Raw genomic sequence first — 24,874 nt, 5'->3', positions numbered from 1 at the left:
CACAACTTTCCCAAGTTAATTAACATTTAGATAACTATCGATTGTACATTATTATTTTTTTCTCCAAGTATTGTGTTGCTAACCTCAAAACTCCTCTTAAGAATTGAATGCCAGAGAAAGTGATAAGAAAGTCTAAATTATGAAGCTTGAAACCTGAAAATAGATGAATTGTATAGACCCATGGGTATCATATTACCTTTAAGAACATCTTATTGGACACGATTTTAGGGTATAGCAAACCTTTTTCAATTTTGGATCCATTAAAATCAGTATGTATATTGAACATAATTTTGGACTTGAAACTAAAATCCTCTTTTACTAAATGCCAGTCCATTGATTCATTATTCTGTCTCTTATTATCCTCCAGAATACCATTTGCTTTCTTATAAATTTCAGTAAATTAGTTTCTGCATGAATATACCATTCATGAAAATGGATAGCATAATATCATTATTACATAACATAAACAAAGTATAAAAGGTTAGAATGCTTTGCTGTTGAGTTATTATACTCAAACAACACTTTAAAATACAATGTGTTAGAGGAGAGGTGTGTGTGTGTGCAAACAAATGTGTTATGGAAAAATAAGAGACCAGGGGAAGAGTAGGTATTGGGTAAAAGAAAGACGCTTTGCATGTGAAGCAAAATTTGGAATTTTAGCTTTTTCATATTCATACTTCAAAGGACACTAAACATAAAGGGCTAGATAATGAGCAGAGAGCTAACAGTTATGCGCAAGCGATAAGGGGTTTATCATGGTCAGGTTATCCACTCATATTACAAGTTGAAAGTAAATGCAATTGCTTGAGCGCAAATGAAGTTAACGCTCGTCGGGTTAATGCGTCCTCAGAGCTTTGATTAACTTTTGAGAAACAAAAAAGTTTCATTACAACGTACAGTTACACTCATAATAACATGTTCATATATGTGTACTGTACATATGTATGTATATGTGTATATATGTATTTACAGACATATAAAACATAATTTATGTAAGAACTTACCTGATAAATTCATTTCTTTCATATTAACAAGAGTCCATGAGCTAGTGACGTATGGGATATACATTCCTACCAGGAGGGGCAAAGTTTCCCAAACCTTAAAATGCCTATAAATACACCCCTCACCACACCCACAAATCAGTTTAACGAATAGCCAAGAAGTGGGGTGATAAGAAAAAAAGTGCGAAGCATAAAAAATAAGGAATTGGAATAATTGTGCTTTATACAAAAAAATCATAACCACCACAAAAAAGGGTGGGCCTCATGGACTCTTGTTAATATGAAAGAAATGAATTTATCAGGTAAGTTCTTACATAAATTATGTTTTCTTTCATGTAATTAACAAGAGTCCATGAGCTAGTGACGTATGGGATAATGACTACCCAAGATGTGGATCTTTCCACACAAGAGTCACTAGAGAGGGAGGGATAAAATAAAGACAGCCAATTCCTGCTGAAAATAATCCACACCCAAAATAAAGTTTAACAAAAAACATAAGCAGAAGATTCAAACTGAAACCGCTGCCTGAAGAACTTTTCTACCAAAAACTGCTTCAGAAGAAGAAAAGACATCAAAATGGTAGAATTTAGTAAAAGTATGCAAAGAGGACCAAGTTGCTGCTTTGCAGATCTGGTCAACTGAAGCTTCATTCCTAAACGCCCAGGAAGTAGATACTGACCTAGTAGAATGAGCTGTAATTCTCTGAGGCGGAATTTTACCCGACTCAACATAGGCAAGATGAATTAAAGATTTCAACCAAGATGCCAAAGAAATGGCAGAAGCTTTCTGGCCTTTCCTAGAACCGGAAAAGATAACAAATAGACTAGAAGTCTTACGGAAAGATTTCGTAGCTTCAACATAATATTTCAAAGCTCTAACAACATCCAAAGAATGCAACGATTTCTCCTTAGAATTCTTAGGATTAGGACATAATGAAGGAACCACAATTTCTCTACTAATGTTGTTGGAATTCACAACTTTAGGTAAAAATTCAAAAGAAGTTCGCAACACCGCCTTATCCTGATGAAAAATCAGAAAAGGAGACTCACAAGAAAGAGCAGATAATTCAGAAACTCTTCTAGCAGAAGAGATGGCCAAAAGGAACAAAACTTTCCAAGAAAGTAATTTAATGTCCAATGAATGCATAGGTTCAAACGGAGGAGCTTGAAGAGCTCCCAGAACCAAATTCAAACTCCAAGGAGGAGAAATTGACTTAATGACAGGTTTTATACGAACCAAAGCTTGTACAAAACAATGAATATCAGGAAGAATAGCAAGCTTTCTGTGAAAAAGAACAGAAAGAGCGGAGATTTGTCCTTTCAAAGAACTTGCGGACAAACCCTTATCTAAACCATCCTGAAGAAACTGTAAAATTCTCGGTATTCTAAAAGAATGCCAAGAAAAATGATGAGAAAGACACCAAGAAATATAAGTCTTCCAGACTCTATAATATATCTCTCGAGATACAGATTTACGAGCCTGTAACATAGTATTAATCACGGAGTCAGAGAAACCTCTTTGACCAAGAATCAAGCGTTCAATCTCCATACCTTTAAATTTAAGGATTTCAGATCCGGATGGAAAAAAGGACCTTGCGACAGAAGGTCTGGTCTTAACGGAAGAGTCCATGGTTGGCAAGATGCCATCCGGACAAGATCCGCATACCAAAACCTGTGAGGCCATGCCGGAGCTATTAGCAGAACAAACGAGCATTCCCTCAGAATCTTGGAGATTACTCTTGGAAGAAGAACTAGAGGCGGAAAGATATAGGCAGGATGATACTTCCAAGGAAGTGATAATGCATCCACTGCCTCCGCCTGAGGATCCCGGGATCTGGACAGATACCTGGGAAGTTTTTTGTTTAGATGAGAGGCCATCAGATCTATCTCTGGGAGCCCCCACATTTGAACAATCTGAAGAAATACCCCTGGGTGAAGAGACCATTCGCCCGGATGCAACGTTTGGCGACTGAGATAATCCGCTTCCCAATTGTCTACACCTGGGATATGAACCGCAGAGATTAGACAGGAGCTGGATTCCGCCCAAACCAAAATTCGAGATACTTCTTTCATAGCCAGAGGACTGTGAGTCCCTCCTTGATGATTGATGTATGCCACAGTTGTGACATTGTCTGTCTGAAAACAAATGAACGATTCTCTCTTCAGAGGAGGCCAAAACTGAAGAGCTCTGAAAATTGCACGGAGTTCCAAGATATTGATCGGTAATCTCACCTCCTGAGATTCCCAAACTCCTTGTGCCGTCAGAGATCCCCACACAGCTCCCCAACCTGTGAGACTTGCATCTGTTGAAATTACAGTCCAGGTCGGAAGAACAAAAGAAGCCCCCTGAACTAAACGATGGTGATCTGTCCACCACGTTAGAGAGTGTCGAACAATCGGTTTTAAAGATATTAATTGATATATCTTCGTGTAATCCCTGCACCATTGGTTCAGCATACAGAGCTGAAGAGGTCGCATGTGAAAACGAGCAAAGGGGATCGCGTCCGATGCAGCAGTCATAAGACCTAGAATTTCCATGCATAAGGCTACCGAAGGGAATGATTGAGACTGAAGGTTTCGACAAGCTGTAATCAATTTTAGACGTCTCTTGTCTGTTAAAGACAGAGTCATGGACACTGAATCTATCTGGAAACCCAGAAAGGTTACCCTTGTTTGAGGAATCAAAGAACTTTTTGGTAAATTGATCCTCCAACCATGATCTTGAAGAAACAACACAAGTCGATTCGTATGAGACTCTGCTAAATGTAAAGACTGAGCAAGTACCAAGATATCGTCCAAATAAGGAAATACCACAATACCCTGTTCTCTGATTACAGACAGAAGGGCACCGAGAATCTTTGTGAAAATTCTTGGAGCTGTAGCAAGGCCAAACGGTAGAGCCACAAATTGGTAATGCTTGTCTAGAAAAGAGAATCTCAGGAACTGATAATGATCTGGATGAATCGGAATATGCAGATATGCATCCTGTAAATCTATTGTGGACATATAATTCCCTTGCTGAACAAAAGGCAATATAGTCCTTACAGTTACCATCTTGAACGTTGGTATCCTTACATAACGATTCAATAATTTTAGATCCAGAACTGGTCTGAAGGAATTCTCCTTCTTTGGTACAATGAAGAGATTTGAATAAAACCCCATCCCCTGTTCCAGAACTGGAACTGGCATAATTACTCCAGCCAACTCTAGATCTGAAACACAATTCAGAAATGCTTGAGCTTTCACTGGATTTACTGGGACACGGGAAAGAAAAAATCTCTTTGCAGGAGGTCTCATCTTGAAACCAATTCTGTACCCTTCTGAAACAATGTTCTGAATCCAAAGATTGTGAACAGAATTGATCCAAATTTCTTTGAAAAAACGTAACCTGCCCCCTACCAGCTGAACTGGAATGAGGGCCGTACCTTCATGTGAACTTAGAAGCAGGCTTTGCCTTTCTAGCAGGCTTGGATTTATTCCAGACTGGAGATGGTTTCCAAACTGAAACTGCTCCTGAGGACGAAGGATCAGGCTTTTGTTCTTTGTTGAAACGAAAGGAACGAAAACGATTGTTAGCCCTGTTTTTACCTTTAGATTTTTTATCCTGTGGTAAAAAAGTTCCTTTCCCACCAGTAACAGTTGAAATAATAGAATCCAACTGAGAACCAAATAATTTGTTTCCCTGGAAAGAAATGGAAAGTAGAGTTGATTTAGAAGCCATATCAGCATTCCAGGTCTTAAGCCATAAAGCTCTTCTGGCTAAGATAGCCAGAGACATAAACCTAACATCAACTCTAATAATATCAAAAATGGCATCACAGATAAAATTATTAGCATGCTGGAGAAGAATAATAATATCATGAGAATCACGATTTGTTACTTGTTGCGCTAGAGTTTCCAACCAAAAAGTTGAAGCTGCAGCAACATCAGCCAATGATATAGCAGGTCTAAGAAGATTACCTGAACATAGATAAGCTTTTCTTAGAAAAGATTCAATTTTTCTATCTAAAGGATCCTTAAACGAGGTACCATCTGACGTAGGAATGGTAGTACGTTTAGCAAGGGTAGAAATAGCCCCATCAACTTTAGGGATTTTGTCCCAAAATTCTAACCTGTCAGGCGGAACAGGATATAATTGCTTAAAACGTTTAGAAGGAGAAAATGAATTACCCAATTTATCCCATTCCTTGGAAATTACTGCAGAAATAGCATTAGGAACAGGAAAGACTTCTGGAATAACCGCAGGAGCTTTAAAAACCTTATCCAAACGTATAGAATTAGTATCAAGAGGACTAGAATCCTCTATTTCTAAAGCAATTAGTACTTCTTTAAGTAAAGAGCGAATAAATTCCATCTTAAATAAATATGAAGATTTATCAGCATCAATCTCTGAGATAGAATCCTCTGAACCAGAAGAGTCCAAAGAATCAGAATGATGGTGTTCATTTAAATATTCATCTGTAGAGAGAGAAGATTTAAAAGACTTTTTACGTTTACTAGAAGGAGAAATAACAGACAAAGCCTTCTTTATGGATTCAGAAACAAAATCTCTTATGTTATCAGGAACATTCTGCACCTTAGATGTTGAGGGAACTGCAACAGGCAATGGTACATCACTAAAGGAAATATTATCTGCTTTAACAAGTTTGTCATGACAATTATTACAAACAACAGCTGGAGGAATAGCTACCAAAAGTTTACAGCAGATACACTTAGCTTTGGTAGATCCAGCAGGCAGAGGTTTTCCTGTAGTATCTTCTGGCTCAGATGCAACGTGAGACATCTTGCAATATGTAAGAGAAAAAACAACATATAAAGCAAAATAGATCAAATTCCTTATAAGACAGTTTCAGGAATGGGAAAAAATGCCAAATATCAAGCTTCTAGCAACCAGAAGCAAACGAAAAATGAGACTGAAATAATGTGGAGACAAAAGCGACGCCCATATTTTTTAGCGCCAAATAAGACGCCCACATTATTTGGCGCCTAAATGCTTTTGGCGCCAAAAATGACGCCACATCCGGAACGCCGAAATTTTTGGCGCAAAATAACGTCAAAAAATGACGCAACTTCCGGCGACACGTATGACGCCGGAAACGGAAAAGAATTTTTGCGCCAAAAAAGTCCGCGCCAAGAATGACGCAATAAAATGAAGCATTTTCAGCCCCCGCGAGCCTAACAGCCCACAGGGAAAAAAGTCAAATTTTTGAGGTAAGAAAAATATGATAATTCAATGCATAATCCCAAATATGAAACTGACTGTCTGAAAATAAGGAAAGTTGAACATTCTGAGTCAAGGCAAATAAATGTTTGAATACATATATTTAGAACTTTATAAATAAAGTGCCCAACCATAGCTTAGAGTGTCACAGAAAATAAGACTTACTTACCCCAGGACACTCATCTACATGTTTGTAGAAAGCCAAACCAGTACTGAAACGAGAATCAGTAGAGGTAATGGTAAATATAAGAGTATATCGTCGATCTGAAAAGGGAGGTAAGAGATGAATCTCTACGACCGATAACAGAGAACCTTATGAAATAGACCCCGTAGAAGGAGATCACTGCATTCAATAGGCAATACTCTCCTCACATCCCTCTGACATTCACTGCACGCTGAGAGGAAAACCGGGCTCCAACTTGCTGCGGAGCGCATATCAACGTAGAATCTAGCACAAACTTACTTCACCACCTCCCTTGGAGGCAAAGTTTGTAAAACTGATTTGTGGGTGTGTTGAGGGGTGTATTTATAGGCATTTTAAGGTTTGGGAAACTTTGCCCCTCCTGGTAGGAATGTATATCCCATACGTCACTAGCTCATGGACTCTTGTTAATTACATGAAAGAAATACATATGTACACATACAGTATATAGAAAAATATATAAATGTATTGGAGCGCTTTGCAGTTCAAGTGAAGGTCAATTTTGCCGAATAAGTGCCCGGTTTTTAATAATCCTATTAAAAACAAGGGCACTTTAATTCATCAAAATTGACATTTCAAGCGTTCTCATAAAAAAACTTACTTTTTAATCCTGAAAGCTGCTCCATCTATTCCCCTGGCCGTCGGAAGCCTTTGCTTACGCCAGAAATTACGAATCTGGCTTCCTCCAATCACGGCGTTCCCCCCAGGGGGAACATGGCCTGAGGGAACGCCGTGATTTGATGAAGCTGGTTCATCATTTTGGACCCGCGAAGAGGACTTGCGACGGGCGGAGGAAGTGCTGCAGCGGCTCTCAGGATTAAGGTAAATTTTTGAAGAAAACGCTTGAAATGTCAATTTTGATGAATTAAAGTGCCCTTGTTTTTAATAGGATTATTAAAAACCGGGCACTGATTCGTCAAAATTGACCTTCACTTTAAGTAGATGAAAACATGAAAAAGCATATTTATGTTATACTCATTTTTACTGTAAATATTTCACATTCAAATGTTCTGCACAAAGCAGAATATGTTCTATGTATTTATAAATAGATATTCCTATATATATATATCTGTATATAACTATACCTATATATATTATCATATTTAAAAAAGTAATGGCCAAATGTTTTTGGCACCCCTGCATTTCTGTCAGATAATGCACCACTTCACACATAAAATAATTGCAATTACAAATGTTTGGGCATTCTCATGTTTATTTATTTCATGTAATTGGCAAGAGTCCATGAGCTAGTGACATATGGGATATACAATCCTACCAGGAGGGGCAAAGTTTCCCAAACCTCAAAATGCCTATAAATACAGCCCTCACCACACCCACAATTCAGTTTTACAAACTTTGCCTCCTATGGAGGTGGTGAAGTAAGTTTGTGCTAAGATTTCTACCTTGATATGCGCTTCTCAGCATTGTTGAAGCCCGATTCCTCTCAGAGTGCAGCGAATGTCAGAGGGACGCGAAAGGAGTATCACTTATTTGAATACAATGATTTCCCTAATGGGGGTCTATTTCATAGGTTCTCTGTTATCGGTCGTAGAGATTCATCTCCTACCTCCCTTTTCAGATCTGCTATATGTGGATGGGTGTCTTTTGGTAAGTATGTTTTTTATTACTTAAGACACCTCAGCTATGGTTTGGCACTTTATGCATTTATATAAAGTTCTAAATATATGTATTGTACTTATATTTGCCTTGAGTCAGGTTCATGTATTTCCTTCAGCAGACTGTCAGTTTCATATTTGGGGAATTTAAACATTTTAAGAATTTTTTTCTTACCTGGGGTTTAGTCTTTTTTTCAGTTGACTACTTCTTGCTATTGCGGATATTAGGCCCGCGGGTGTGTCAAATGCTAAACTTTATTGCGTCATTCTTGGAGCGAAAATATTTTTGGCGCAAAAAATACATTTATGACGCAACCGTCATTTCCAGCGTCATATGTGATGCCGAGACCTTTCACACGGCGGCGTCATTAGTGACGCAAGTGTGTCATTTCCGGTTATTTTTGGCGCCAAAAACGTTTACGTTACGTTGTGCATCATACTTGGCGCCAAATTTTTTTCATTATTTCAATACCCCATTGATGTTTGCCTCTTGCTTTTCTCAATCAGAGGCCTATGCTTTTGCATTTTTTCCCATTCCTGAAACTGTCATATAAGGAAATAGATAATTTTGCTTTATATGTTGTTTTTTCTCTTACATTGAGCAAGATGTCCCAATCTGATCCTGTCTCAGAAGTTTCTGCTGGAACATTGCTGCCTGACATTGGTTCTACCAAAGCTAAGTGCATTTGTTGTAAAAGTGTAGAAATTATTTCACCAAATGTCATTTGTAATAGTTGTCATGATAAACTTTTACATGCAGATAGTGTTTCCATCAGTAATAGTACATTGCCAGTTGCAGTTCCTTCAACTTCTAATGTGCATGATATACCTGTAAATTTTAAAGAATTTGTTTCTGATTCTATTTTGAAGGCTTTGTCTGCATTTCCACCTTCTAATAAACGTAAAGGGTCTTTTAAAACTTCTCATTTAGCTGATGAAAACTCAATCCTCCTCCCAAGGAATCTGCTTCCAATTGGAAGCCTTCCTCAAATTGGAATAAATCCAAGCCATTTAGGAAACCAAAGTCAGCCCCTAAGTCCGCATGAAGGTGCGGCCCTCATTCTAGCTCAACTGGTAGGGGGCAGATTAAGGTTTTTCAAGGATTTTTGGATAAATCTGTCCAAAATCATTGGATTCAGAGCATTGTCTCTCAAGGGTATCGAATAGGATTCAAAGTAAGACCTCCTGTGAGAAGATTTTTTCTCTCACGTATCCCTGTAAATCCAGTAAAAGCTCAGGCTTTTCTAAAGTGTGTTTCAGACCTGGAGTCCTCAGGGGTAATCATGCCAGTTCCTCCTCAGGAACAAGGTTTGGGGTTTTATTCAAACCTATTCATTGTACCAAAGAAAGAAAATGTATTCAGACCAGTTCTGGATCTGAAAATTTTGAATCGTTATGTAAGAGTACCAACTTTCAAGATGGTGACTATAAGGACTATTCTGCCTTTTGTTCAGCAAGGACATTATATGTCCACAATAGACTTGCAGGATGCATACCTTCATATTCTGATTCATGCAGAACACTATCAGTTTCTGAGATTCTCTTTTCTAGACAAACATTACCAATTTGTTGCTCTTCCATTTGGCCTAGCAACAGCTCCAAGAATCTTTTCTCTGTAATAAGAGAACAGGGTATTGCAGTGTTTCCTTATTTGGACGATATCTTGGTACTAGCTCAGTCTTTACATACAGCAGAATCTCACACAAATCAACTAGTGTTGTTTCTTCGGAAACATGGTTGGAGGATCAATTTACCAAAAAGTTTCTTGATTCCTCAGACAAGGGTCACCTTTTTAGGCTTCCAGATAGATTCAGTGTCCATGACTCTGTCTCTAACAGACAAGAGACGTTTAAAATTGGTCGCAGCATGCCGGCACCTTCAGTCTCAGTTATTCCCTTCAGTGGCTATGTGCATGGAAGTTTTAGGTCTCATGACTGCAGCATCGGACGCGATCCCCTTTGCTCGTTTTCACATGAGACCTCTACAGCTTTGCATGCTGAAACAATGGTGCAGGGATTATACAAAGATATCACAATTAATATCCTTGAATCCCAATGTACAACACTCTCTGACATGGTGGATAGATCACCATTGTTTGGTTCAAGGGACTTCTTTTGTTCGGCCAACCTGGACTGTGATCTCAACAGATGCGAGTCTTTCAGGTTGGGGAGCTGTTTGGGGATCTCTGACAGCACAAGGGGTTTGGAAATCTCAAGAGGCGAGATTACCAATAAATATTCTACAACTCCGTGCAATTCTCAGGGCTCTTCAGTTCTGGCCTCTGCGAAAGAGAGAACCGTTCATTTGTTTTCAGACAGACAATATCACAACTGTGGCTTATGTCAATCATCAGGGTGGGACTCACAGTCCCCAAGCTATGAAAGAAGTATCTCGGATACTTGCTTGGGCGGAATCCAGCTCCTGTCTAATCTCTGTGGTGCATATCCCAGGTGTAGACAATTGGGAGGCGGATTATCTCAGCCGCCAGACTTTACATCCAGGGGAGTGGTCTCTCCATCCAGATGTGTTTTCTCAGATTGTTCAGATGTGGGGTCTTCCAGAGCTAGATCTCATGGCCTCTCATCTAAACAAGAAACTTCCCAGATACCTGTCCAGGTCCAGGGATGTTCAGGAGGAAGCAGTGGATGCGCTGACACTTCCTTGGTGTTATCATCCTGCTTACATCTTCCCGCCTCTAGATTTCCTTCCAAGAGTGTTCTCCAAAATCATCATGGAACAGTCTTTTGTGTTGCTGGTGGCTCCAGCATGGCCACACAGGTTTTGGTATGCAGATCTGGTTTTGATGTCCAGTTGCCCACCTTAGCCACTTCCATTACGGCCGGACCTACTATCTCAAGGTCCGTTTTTCCATCAGGATCTCAAATCATTGAATTTTAAGGTATGGAAATTGAACGCTTAGTTCTAAGTCATAGAGGTTTCTCTGACTCAGTGATTAATACTATGTTACAAGGTCATAAATCCGTCTCTAGGAAGATTTATTATAGAGTTTGGAAGACTTACATTTCATGGTGTTCTTCTCATAAATTCTCCTGGCATTCTTTTAGAATTCCTAGAATTTTACAGTTCCTTCAGGATGGTTTGGATAAGGGTTTGTCTGCAAGTTCCTTGAAAGGACAAATCTCTGCTCTTTCTGTTTTATTTCACAGAAAGATTGCTATACTTCATGATATTCATTGTTTTGTACAGGCTTTAGTTCGTATTAAGCCTGTCATTAAATCAATTTCTCCTCCTTGGAGTCTTAATTTGTTTCTGAAGGCTTTACAGGCTCCTCCATTTGAGCCTATGCATTCTTTGGACATTAAACTACTTTCTTGGAAAGTGTTGTTCCTTTTGGCTAGCTCTTCTGCTAGAAGAGTTTCTTAGCTATCTGCTCTTTCTTGTGAGTCTCCTTTTCTGATTTTTCAGCAGGATAAGGCAGTTTTGCGGACTTCTTTTCAATTTTTACCTAAGGTTGTGAATTCTAACAACATTAGTAGAGAAATTGTTGTCCCTTCCTTATGTCCTAATCCTAAGAATTCTTTGGAGAGATCCTTACATTCTTTGGATGTGGTAAGAGCTTTGAAATATTATGTGGAAGCTACTAAAGATTTCAGGAAGACTTCCAGTCTATTTGTTTTAATTTCTGGTCCTAGGAAAGGTCAGAAGGCTTCTGCTATTTCCTTGGCTTCTTGGTTGAAACTTTTGATTCATCAAGCTTATTTGGAGTCGGGTCAGGCCCCGCCTCAGAGAATTACAGCTCATTCTACTAGATCAGTCTCCACTTCGTGGGCTTTTAAGAATGAAGATTCAGTTGATCAGATTTGCAAAGCAGCGACTTGGTCCTCTTTGAATACATTTACTAAATTCTACCGTTTTGATGTATTTGCTTCTTCTGAAGCAGTTTTTGGTAGAAAAGTTCTTCAGGCAGCTGTTTCAGTTTGATTCTTCTACTTTTAATTTAAGTTTTTTTCTTTCAACATGAAAATAAACTTATTTTTTTGGGTTGGGGATTAATTTTTTTAGCGGAATATGGCTGTTTTTATTTTTATTCCCTCCCTCTCTAGTGACTCTTGAGTGGAAGACTCCACATCTTGGGTATTGATATCCCATATGTCACTAGCTCATGGACTCTTGCCAATTACATGAAAGAAAACATAATTTATGTAAGAACTTACCTGATGAATTCATTTCTTTCATATTGGCAAGAGTCCATGAGGCCCACCCTTTTTATGGTGGTTATGATTTTTTGTATAAAGCACAATTATTTCCAAATTTCCTTTGTTGATGCTTTCTACTCCTTTCTTTATCACCCCACTGCTTGGCTATTCATTAAACTGAATTGTGGGTATGGTGAGGGGTGTATTTATAAGCATTTTGAGGTTTGGGAAACTTTGCCCCTCCTGGTAGGATTGTATATCCCATATGTCACTAGCTCATGGACTCTTGCCAATATGAAAGAAATGAATTTATCAGTTAAGTTCTTACATAAATTTTGTTTTCTTTGGTTTGTATTAGTATGACTCAAAAAAATGGAGAGAAAAAAGCAGAATCTGACACATTCCACGAAAAACTCCAAAAATGGACTGGGCAAAATAATTGGCACTTTCTCAAAATTGTAAGAAATAATTACATTCCAAGTTTGTGATTCTCCTGTAATTTGTAATTAAACTCACCCGTATCAATTTACAGGTGCTGACAATATAGAAATCACACAGACAACCAGTTAAAATAGTGAAAAATGAACGCAACCTTTCTGTTGTGTGTCTGTGTGCCACACTGAGCATAGAGAAGAGAAACAGCAGCAAAGAATTGTCTGAGGATTTGAGAACAAAAATTGTGCAAAAGCATGGACAATCTCAAGGTTACAAGTCCATCTCTAGAGATCTTAATGTTCCTGTGTCCACTGTGTGCAACATTGTCAAGAAGTTTACAGCCCATGGCACGGTAGCTAATTTCCCTGGACATGGACGAAAGAGAAAAATTACAACAAAGGATTGTTTAAATGGTGGATAAAGAACTTCGATCAACTTCCAGATAAATTCAAGCTGACCTTCAGGCACAGGGTACAAATGTTGAAAATAGCCGTTTATATATAATACTTAGCCATTTATAAAAATCGCTATCAGAGAGTGGGACACATCTCTTGCTACACAATTGACCCCAGAACCTACTGGTACATCAAGCTTGCTCCAGCAGACAGGACGGACCTCAGAGTCGAAGTTGCCGCCACAGGGGCTTGGGATGGACCCTTGGATGGCTGCAGTGGCGTCACTAGGGTTGGTGTCACCCGGTGTAGTAAGTTATGGTGTCACCCCCCAGAAAGCAGACACACACAAACACACACACACAAACACTCAGAAACACACATAGACACACACACAAAAACACTCACACACATAAACACTCACACACACACACAAAAACACTCAGACACACACAAAAACACTTATACACACACAGAAACACTCAGGCACACACACAGAAACACTCAGGCACACACACAAAAACTCAGGCACACACACACATACAAAATATGTAAACTGCACTGCATTAATTATAAAGCTCATGCCTAGAGATGCTCCCTGGCTCAGCAGAGCATCAAATGAAAGATAAACAGTGCACTTTAAAAATAAGTCACTAAAGAAAAGGTTTAGGTGCGCAAACTATGAAAATTCTGGTCTCTGACTCTGTTCCAAGTCTGTCAGTGCACAGCCCCGGGCTGCGTGCCTACCGCTTCTTATAGCCAATCCCCTCTGCACTCTGCCCCCACCCTCCCCTCCTACCTCTTCTGTGTGCACTTAGTGTACCGTAACCATATCGGTCTGGTGGGCATCATACGTGGCTCTTTCACTTTAGAGACAGTGTCAGACAGTTATGCGGTCAGGTGCCAGGCATCCCCCTCACAATTTTCCAGTTCCCGTTTAGAGAGAAAGCACAGCAGTGAGTGACTCCACTGCTCCACACGTTACTGAGCAGTGAGCACAGATAGGCAGGCAGGTTTAGGCTAGCAGCGCAACTTGGCAAGCGCAACGGCACGCCCACAACATTCATAGTGAAATTGGGCAGGGGAGGAGCAAAGTACAAACAAACAAAAACAGCCTGGAAAACTATATGTGGAAATTGCAGCGCTGGCTCAAGGGGCAAAAAAATGAAGTGTGTCTACATTTTCCCCAGTCCACCTAATGTTCACAAATGTTGGCCCCTCTAATAAAAAAACATCTATGCAGTTCTACATTGTATTTCTTTGAATTTCAATAAAATTAAAAAATAAATAAAAATAATAATTTTTTTTGTTGTTGGTGTCACCCCCTGGAGGGTGTCACCCGGGTGCGACCCGCACCCCCTTAGTAATGCCACTGGATGGCTGCGGACTTGGAGAAGTACTGTGTTCTAATCCATAACATTATTCTGGATGGTTTATCAGACCTTGTTCCACTAGCAGAGGCCCTCAATACACTGTACGGTTTACAACGGACATTGAATTATTTAAAAATACCACCAGCCGGTACAACTATACGACACTCAATCCTTCAACTATGGCTTGCTCAACCTTTGCAAAATTTCATCTCTGAAGATACCAATACTCCGCTCCATATGCAGACAATTTCTGGGGGTTGACAATTTGCACATAATGTTATAATCTTGTTTTAGAAAGGCTGGATGACCCCCTTGAGATGTTTTCACACTATGTTATTTGATTTTATGTTTATATCGGTTATGAATATATGTTTTCAATTATTAAGGTGCAGCCCATAAAGAAGCCATTATCATAGCATAAGAGAGTGCATCTATAGGGAAGTAATAACATTCTGCACCAGTTCACGTTAGTCGACATTGTCCTTCCTTTAAATATAGCTCTCAGGATGATCACTGTTTTACTAAAAAAATGTAACCCCTTAACGACCAAGGACAAACAGGGTACATCCTACAAAAACTGTCAGTTAATGACCAAGGATGTACTACCCTGTATGTCCTTAGGGGTTTCAAATGGTGGAAGCGATCGTGATCGCTTCCAGATGCTTTCAAGGTATTGCAGTGATGCCTCGGTATTAAGGCATCACTGCAATACCTTTTTTTTAGCCATCGATGCATAGAGAGCCACTCTGTTGCCCTCTCTGCATCGGCCATCGATGGTGCCGATCATTGGTGGGTGGGAGCAGCAGCAGCAGGGAGGTGGTTGGGCGGCACATAGATGGTTCCTTTAGTTTCCTTTGTCTCCACACGTGCGCTCGAGTCGGTGGAAGCGTGCGGGGGAGAGGGTTGATTGTGTGCACGCAATTGGGTGTGCGCGTGCGTGCCATCATATAAGAAAATGTATGGGAAGGATGGAGAGGGAGGGGGGATCTGGGATGTTGATAAAGGGATCTGGGATGGGGAGGGAGAAAGGGTATTGAGGGGGGGCAGCTACACCACAGAAAATACTTTATTTGAAATAAAAAAAATAAAAATACATTTTATTTGGGCAAACTGGGTACTGGCAGATAGCTAGAGGGGGGAAGTGGAGGATTAGAGATCTGTATGCGGGGAAATCAGGGAGGTTGGGGGCTAAGGGGGGATCCAACACTGCAGAATCAATAGGAATAAAATGCTTTTTATTTTAGTACTGGCAGACTTTCTGCCAGTACTTAAGATGGCGAAGACAATTGTGAGGTGGGGAGGGAAAAGAGCTGTTTGAGGGGGGCTAGGGAGGGATCAGGGGGTGGGATGTGTCTGGTGAGAGGCTGATCTCTACACTAAAGCTAAAATTAACCCTACAAGCTACCTAATTAACCCCTTAACTGCAGGGCATAATACAAGTGTGGTGCACAGTGGCATTTAGTGGCATTCTAATTAACAAAAAGCAATGCCAAAGCCTTATATGTCTGCTATTTCTTAACAAAGGGGATCACAGAGAAGCATTTACAACCATTTGTGCCATAATTGCGCAAGCTGTTTGTAAATAATTTCAGTGAGAAACCTAAAGTTTGTGAAAAAGTTAACAATTTTTTTATTTGATCGCATTTGGTGGTGAAATGGTGGCATGAAATATACCAAAATGGGCCTAGATCAATACTTTGGGTTTTCTACTACACTAAAGTTAAAATAAACCCTACAAGCTCCCTACAAGCTACCTAATTAACACCTTCACTGATGGGCATAATACAAGTGTGGTGCGCAGCGGCATTTAGCGGTCTTCTCATTAACAAAAAGTAATGTCAAAGCCATATATGTCTGCTATTTCTGAACAAAGTTTGTGAAAAAGTTAACGATTTTTTTTTTTTATTGCATTTGGCGGTGAAATGGTGGCATGAAATATACCAAAATGGGCGTAGATCAATACTTTGGGTTGTCTACTAAAAACAAATATATACATGTGAAGGGTTATTCAGGGATTCCTGACAGATATCAGTGTTACAATGTAACTATGGCTAATTTTGAGAGAAAAAAATGTTTTGGAAATAGCAAAGTGCTACTTGTATTTATTGCCCTATAACTTGCAAAAAAAATCAAAGAACATGTAAACATTGGGAATTTCTAAACTCAGGGCAAAATTTAGAAACTATTTAGCATGGAATTTTTTTGGTGGTTGTAGATGTGTAACAGATTTTGGGGGTCAAAGTTAGAAAAAGTGTGTGGTGTTTTTCAATTTTTTCATCATATTTTATAATTTTTTTTATAGTAAATTATAAGATATGATGAAAATAATGGTATCTTTAGAAAGTTCATTTAATGGTGAGAAAAACAGTATATAATATATGTGGGTACAGTAAATGAGTAAGAGGAAAATTACAGCTAAACACAAACACCGCACAAATGTAAAAATAGCCTTAGTCCTTAAGGGTAAGAAAATTGAAAAATGGTCTGGTCACTAAGGGGTTAATAATATGTCTGCTAAACCTACATCTTATCCTCTAAGCCGCAATGAGGTTGGAACAATACATCATGTGCATAAGACGCCATAACCTATCTTAAAGTACATAAGGTTATCTGCTCTCTTACTGATTCCTTATAGAAAAAAAAAAGGAATACTCTTTTATGCTCAGAAACCGCCTATATATTATAATACTCAAAAGACAGGCTCTTTGTTTATCAATGAATACTTGTTATAAATGTTTTATGGTTATAATATTGTGGAATATAATTTTTTTTATTTTCATAGTCACCCATTTGTTATCTTCATATATTGTTTGTCTGCGTATGCCCATTGAGATTGTTAAACTCATATAATCCCTGCCTTATTCATATTTTTCTAGGTACACTCCCTATAGAGATTACACTACGCATTTAAATTTACCCAAGATCCCCCTTCCCTCAGGCATAAGCAAATTTAAAGGTGTTCATGCTCCTAACATTTATCAGAATGCACAGTTTCTGACTTTTCTTTAATTGTTTTTCTCTCACTTTCTATCCTTTCTCTCTCTCTCTCTCCTCTTCTCCTTCTTCTTACCCCTTTTGGTGATCTTATCTCCCTTTCCATATAAATCCCTACATTCACTATCTTACTATTATTGGTCCATAAGTGGCCTTGTTATGCATCCACAGGGATAGGAATATATGAGAATAATTTGCATACTTGTTTGCTTTTTCTATATGGGACTTCTTTTTGTAACGCTGCTACTTTTCAGTATTTTTTCACGTCTCTGTATGTTTTGTCTTGATCATCTCCTCAATAAAAATTGAATAATAAAAAAAGAAATATTTATTCATGAATAAATAGAACATATTCTTCTATGTGAAGAACATTGGAATAAGAAGTATTCCTAATTTCATTTCGGGTTAGCACACTTGAGAATATGCACACTAGTGATTGATAACTGGCAGCCATTCTCTTGGGGACACAATATCCTTGCTTAAAAGGATTGTGTCCACAATATGAGCGCTACCTGACATACACAAAAAGCTTACATCTAGCGCAATTAACGCTCAAGTTAAATAACGCTCCACTTGTAATCTAGCCCTAAATACAGTTCATGCATCCCCCTCTAATCATGGGTACTGCCATTATGGAACCTAGGTTACACTGCAGGTATCTGAAAGAGAGTTGCTAAGTGTATTTAGGGCAAGATTACAAGTGAAGTTCGATTGTTTGCGCCCAAGCAATAAAGGGTATATTGCGAGGGTTTTAGCTCATTCGGCTTTACAAGTTGAACGTTAGAATCAATACCGCGATCTCAGAGCTGTGCTATACTGTTTTGCAAAAATACAAAGTTGCACAAAACACATTAAAAATAGATTACAAAATACAGTTACACTCATAATAACACTGTCTAATAAAAAATTATTAAAAAAATATTGCACAAAAGTTATAAGAGCTCAAAGATATGAGATCTCAGGTGTTAGAAAGAAAGAAAAAAAGCCAGCAAAGGGCTTTAACATCGAGATACATACATATAAATGTCTAAAGATGGATATGTATGTGTGTGTGTATATATATATATATATATATATATATATATATATATATATATATATATATATATATACAGTATATATATATATATATATATATATATATACACTGTATATACCTATTATATGTGTACATATGTATTTATATGTGTATATATGTATTTACAGACATATATACACATATAATATACATACATAAATTTATATGTATACATATATAGAATTATATATAATTGCATTAGAGCCCTTTGCCATTAAGTACATGAAAACACGTAAAAACATATTTATGCAATAGTAATTTTTATAATAACTGTATTTACTGTAAATATTTCACAATCCAATGTTCTGTACATAGGGGAATATGATCTAAGTATTTCTAAATAGATATTCATATAGATATCTGTATATATCTACTGTTTACATCTACTGTATACCTATATATTATCATCTATATTATTGTCGGAGAGTTCAGACAATAGTTCTGACAATGAGGGGATACCTTCTGGACACATCAAGGAGAATCAAAGTTCCCAGGCCATAGTAACCTGTTAAAAAAAATGGACAGGGCAGAGGCAGCAGAATAAGGGGAAGACCACCACGTCAGTGGCGCAAATAAATACCACTACAACAAGCATCATTATCAACTAGAAGTCGCACATTTTGACTGAAGCAGAGAAATCACTTTTACAAAAAGGGTTCAAGTTTGTACCAACTGTCTATGCTGATGATTTTTCTCTTAATGTGGATGTGTTTAAATTTCAGAGGTCTCTACTGCTCAAGGAGCATTTTGGCATTTCCAATAATTAGGTTCCGGAGGAAGGGAAAATTTGATCCTAAAAGCAGCAATTCCAGCATAAATACCTTTTCAAGGATGGTTAAGGGCTGTATGATTGAAGATCAACATATGAAGAAGGATGTGGTTCATAACAATCTGACGAAAACCTTAAAGAAAACAAAGATCTGGTGATTCGGGAAGCTGACAAGGGTGGCGCCCTGGTACTCCAGGATTATGTGGACTATAAAAAGGAAATTGTGACCCAATTGTCAGATGCCAACACCTACAGCCAACACCTACAGACGTCTTCCAGGTGACCCTACAAAAGCATTCAAGACAAAGATTGATGCATATTTAGGTTGCCTTCAACAGCATTACTTACTTACAGGATTACTTACAGGTTGAATTTCCAATAACACCTGTTATTTACACCCTGCCGAAGGTCCATAAGAACCCTACATGTCCATCGGGTAGGCCAATTGTTTCTGTCAGGGGATCCATCCTCCATCCTCTAGCAACCTATATTGATGCCATACTTCAGCCAATGGTATGCAATACACCTTCATTCCTCCTGGACTCTATGGAACTTATCAAGACATTGCAAACATGGAACAACTTTGATGTCGATGACATTCTGGTCACACTTGATGTGACCAGTCTGTATACAATAATTCCTCATCTACAAGGCATGACAGCGGTTTTCAAACACCTTCTCAAATATCCATATACGGGTCCTCCAATTGATGTGATTATGGAACTATTTTATTTTTGCTTTAGTATAACAACTTCAAATTTGAAAAGAAATTTTAACTTCAAACGTCTGGCACGGTGATGGGGTCCAATGTGGCCCCATCATATGCCAATCTGTTTATGGCACAGTTTGAATTGGAAGAAACCAACCTGTTTTTTGACACCAGGGTTAAATTTTTCAGGAGATATATTGATGACTTGTTTGTCATATGGGGTGGCACTACAGCGGAACTTCTCCTCTGGTTTGAGGAACTGAATGGAGTTAGCCCACAGGTACAGTTCAACTTGTCATATCATGCTGAACAAATCGAGTTTCTTGATCTCAGGATCTATAAGGATGAAAGTAACCTCTGTACAACATTGTTCCAAAAAGAAACCGATGGAAATTCGCTACTTGAGGTGACAAGTTGTCACCCACCAAGCTTAAAAAGGGCTTTACTAAAATCCCAATTTAAGAGGGTGGTCTGCAACAATATGGAGGATTCCAACAAAAAGAATAAACTTTTGGCTATGCAGAAAAGGTTTGAAGAGAGGGGCTATGGTACTACACAAACCCGCCAGTCCTTGACAGACTCTCTTAACATGACCCAGGAACAAGCTTTGCTGATAAGTGAAAAAGGAGAGAAGTGTAAAGAGGATGATTTTTACTACCACCTTCACCCCTGAGAAAACAGTTTTCAAAATCTCTCAAAGAGCATTAGGATATCTTGACCACAGACAAGTCTTTACCCTTTACCCAGATGGAAACACCAATTGTTGGTTTCAGAAGAGGGCAATCATTGAAGGACTTGCTCCTAAGGCCTGACTACAAAAAAAGCTGGTTGAGTACCACCAAGAAGGGTTGCTTCCGGTGTAGTGGATGTACCACCTGGGGTGGCTTAACCCAGAGCAACTTCTTTGTACATCCTTGGACAAATAAGAAATTTTACTTTCAACACAGAGTCACCTGCACAACCAATTATATTGTTTATTTCCTACACTGCCCGTGTGGCAGTTTTTATGTAGGCAAGACCCAGGATGACCTCAGGACAAGGATGACTAACCACCGGTCGGCGATTCGCAGAGCCATTGAGAAGGGCAAGTCTGACCAACCGGTGGCTAGACATTTTCTGACTAATAAGCATCGGGTGTCTGAGCTGAGATACATTATAATTGATCATGTACCCATTCCTGCAAAAGGAGGTGACAGGGCCAGACGCTTACTGCAAAAAGAGTCCCAATGGATTTTCAATCTGGATACAAGGGGACTAAATGTATTTTTGGATTTTCAGTGTTTTTTGTAGTGAGCAATCTTCGCCCTATCAGATTATAGACACTAGGCATGACTATTATGTAGTGGCTCCTTTAGGAATGTAGGCAATTATTCCAATGACTATAGGAAGAGAGAGTTCCCTCCAAATATGTTCCTCTACATTGAGTTTGTTAGTAACGTTAGGTAGTGTAATTCCCCCATTTACTTTTGGTATGTGAATTACTGGCTAGGAATGATTGGGATGAAACTTTGGAGTGACAGCCATGTAGTATTATTTTGATAGTAAAAAGGTGACCAACCGCTATGAGATTAACGATATTTGAATATGATTTTTTCTAGTGACATAGCAGTGGAGGGAATTGAGGACACTGCCTATTAGGCTGTATATTATGTTTTCATGTTTTCTTGACTGTTTTTGCATGTACCGCAATATTGTATTGTGTGTATTCACATTGTTTTGCAAAATTAGGAATTTTGGCTATGTCAGCTTTCCATATCGCCCTCTGCATGCGCATTTGTGCTGAATGGACGCTCAGAAGCCTGGCATTTTCAGTACACGGTGGAGGTCTGGTGTTATAAATTGGTGAGTCTTTGTTACTTTTATTGTTGGTCTGAGGAAGGGGGAGACCCCGAAAAAATTTACCACGTTAAACAGCGAGTGCTTACCTGTACTCCTTAAACTTATATAGGTATAAATATATATTTGTTTAAAAAATCATCATAAATATATATATATATATATATATATATATATATGTATATATATATATATATATATATATATATATATATATATATATATATATATATATATATATATATGTAGAATTATGTATTTATGAATAAATAGGACATATTCTGTTATGTAAAGAACATTGGAATAAGAAATATTTATTTTGTCAGGTTAGTGCAAATGAGAATATGCAATCGTGTTTGCATGAGAGTGGGGTTTTCTCCATTGACTTCTATGGGGGGGAATACATGAACAAGCATGCTATATTTTAACTTTGTGTTTTTGTGCTAGTCGGTGGTACTGTTAGAGCGAAAACAGTTTATGCGCAACCAGACTAGCGCAAAAATCTAAATTCCAGCGCTCCACTTGTAATCTAGCCCTTAGTGTTTACATTTTAAATTTTAAATCTGTTAAGCAAATAAGAGAATTTTGTTTTTTTAACTAAATCATAATAGTAAATGGGATATATTTTATTCCAATGTCAAACAATCTGTATTTATGCCACAAGATGTCACTTAAACACCACATGTGGATTAAAAAAAAATCAAAAATCCTTGAGAACTATGGAACTATTTTGTTACCTAAGATGAGTGAGTGTGAGGTGTGTGCATTTAATTATCCAAACACACTCCTATATTCAGTATAAGCACAAATCAGTAATTAGATTACATCTGGAGCCCTAACAGTTACGCGCAAATGATAGGGGGTTTATAGTGCTGCTTACATGCGTTGGATTTCTGCTAATTTTACAAGTTGAAAGCAAATGCGATCCCTTGAGTGCAATTCAAGTTAACTCTTGTCAGGTTAGCGCGTCCTCAGAGCTCTGGTTAAAGTGAATGTCAATTTTGATGCTAAAGTACCCGGTTTTTAAAAATTCAATTAAAAACAGGGGCACTTTAATTCATCGAAATTTACATTTCACTTCTGTTGAGAAAAAAACTTAGCTTTTAATCTTTACAGCAGCTCCAGCTTCCTCCACCCGTCGCAAAGCCTCTTCCTGGGTCCAAAATGAGGAATCCGGTTTCCGCCAATCACGGTGTTGAATCAGACACTGATTCCCCCGGGGGGAAGCCGTGATTGGAGAATGACCTATCCATCATTTCTGACATCAGAAATGGCTTGCGACGGGTGGAGGAAGCTGGAGCTGCTGTGAAGATTAAAAGGTAAGTTTTTTTTCACAACAGGAGTGAAATGTAAATTTTGATGAATTAAAGTGCCCCTGTTTTGAATCAAATTTTTAAAAACCGGGCACTTTAGCATCAAAATTGACATTCACTTTAACTGTTTCGCAAAACAAAAAATTTCACAAACCACATCAAAAATACATTTAAAAGTACAGTTACACTCATAATAACACTATCTAATAAAAATTATTAAAATAAAATATTGCACAAAAAATTTAAAAGGGCTCAAAGATATGAGGTCAAAGGCAGGCAAATGGTTTTCACATAGAAATACATACATACTATACACATGTCTAAATATGAATATATATATATATATATATATATATATATATATATATATATATTTATATGTGTGTGTGTCTATATACAGTATGTGTACATATGTATTTTTGTATTTATATGTGTATTAATGTATTTACAGACATGTATACACATATAATCACATATGTATTCATATACAAACATATTGGAGCTATTTGCAGTTAAGTAGATGAAAACTACTACTAAGAATACTTATGCAATAATCATATTTCATAAAGTGTTAAACTGGTCTATTTACTGTACATATTTCTCATACCAATGTTCTGCACATAACAGAATATGTTATATGTATTTATAAATAGATATTCCTATATATACCTATATATAACTTTGTGTATATATATATATATATATATATATATATATTATAAATATATATTTGTGCAAAAAAAAAATCAAATATATACACACACACACACACACACACACACATATATATATATATATATATATATATATATATATATATATATATATATATATATATATACAGTATCTCACAAAGGTGACTACACCCCTCACATTTTTGAAAATATTTTATTATAACTTTTTATGTGACAACACTAAAGAAATGACACTTTGCTACAATGTAAAGTAGTGAGCGTACAGCCTGTATAACAGTGTAAATTTGCTGTCCCCTCAAAATAACTCAACACACAGCCATTAATGTTTAAACCGTTGGCAACAAAAGTGAGTACACCCCTAAGTGGAAATGTCCAAATTGGGCCCATGTGACTCATTAGTGTTACAAGGTCTCAGGTCCATGTGACTCATTAGTGTTACAAGGTCTCAGGTCTGAATGGGGAGCAGGTGTGTTAAATTTGGTGTTATCGCTCTCACACTCTCTTATACTGGTCACTGGAAGTTCAACATGGCACCTCATGGCAAAGAACTCTCTGAGGATCTGGTAAAAAGAATTGTTGCTCTACATAATATACATGCAGCACTGTGGAAAGACCATACAGAGGTTTCACAGGACAGGTTCCACTCAGAACAGGCCTCACCATGGTCGACCAAAGAAGTTGACTGCTGGTGCTCAGCACCCAATCCAGAGGTTTTCTTTAGGAAATATAAGTATGAGTGCTGCCAGCATTGCTGCAGAGTTTGAAGGGGTGGGGGGTCAGTCTGTCAGTGCTCAGACCATATGCCACACACTGCATCAAATTGGTCTGCATGGCTGTCTTTCCAGAAGGAAACCTCTTCTAAAGATGATGCACAAGAAAGCCCGCAAACAGTTTGCCTAAGACAAGCAGACTAAGGGCATGGATTACTGGAACCATGTCCTGTGGTCCGATGAGACCAAGATAAACTTATTTGGTTCAGAGGGTGTCAAGCATGTGGGGCGGCAACCAGGTGAGGAGTACAAAGACAAGTGTGTCTTGCCTACAGTCAAGCATGGTGGTGGGAGTGTCATGGTCTAGGCCTGCA

General features: G+C 38.2%; 1 protein-coding gene across 1 annotated transcript in view; it reads right to left on the bottom strand.

The window, feature by feature from the left end:
* The window catches only part of LOC128647289 (uncharacterized), a 340,270-nt gene that overhangs the window by 223,670 nt on the left and 91,726 nt on the right, over positions 1–24,874 (bottom strand). The gene's annotated exons all lie outside the window — the stretch shown is intronic.

The sequence above is a fragment of the Bombina bombina genome, chromosome 2, assembly GCF_027579735.1.
Source record: "Bombina bombina isolate aBomBom1 chromosome 2, aBomBom1.pri, whole genome shotgun sequence".
NCBI classification, from domain to species: Eukaryota; Metazoa; Chordata; class Amphibia; order Anura; family Bombinatoridae; genus Bombina; species Bombina bombina.
This window is presented reverse-complemented; position numbering and strand designations above follow the sequence as displayed.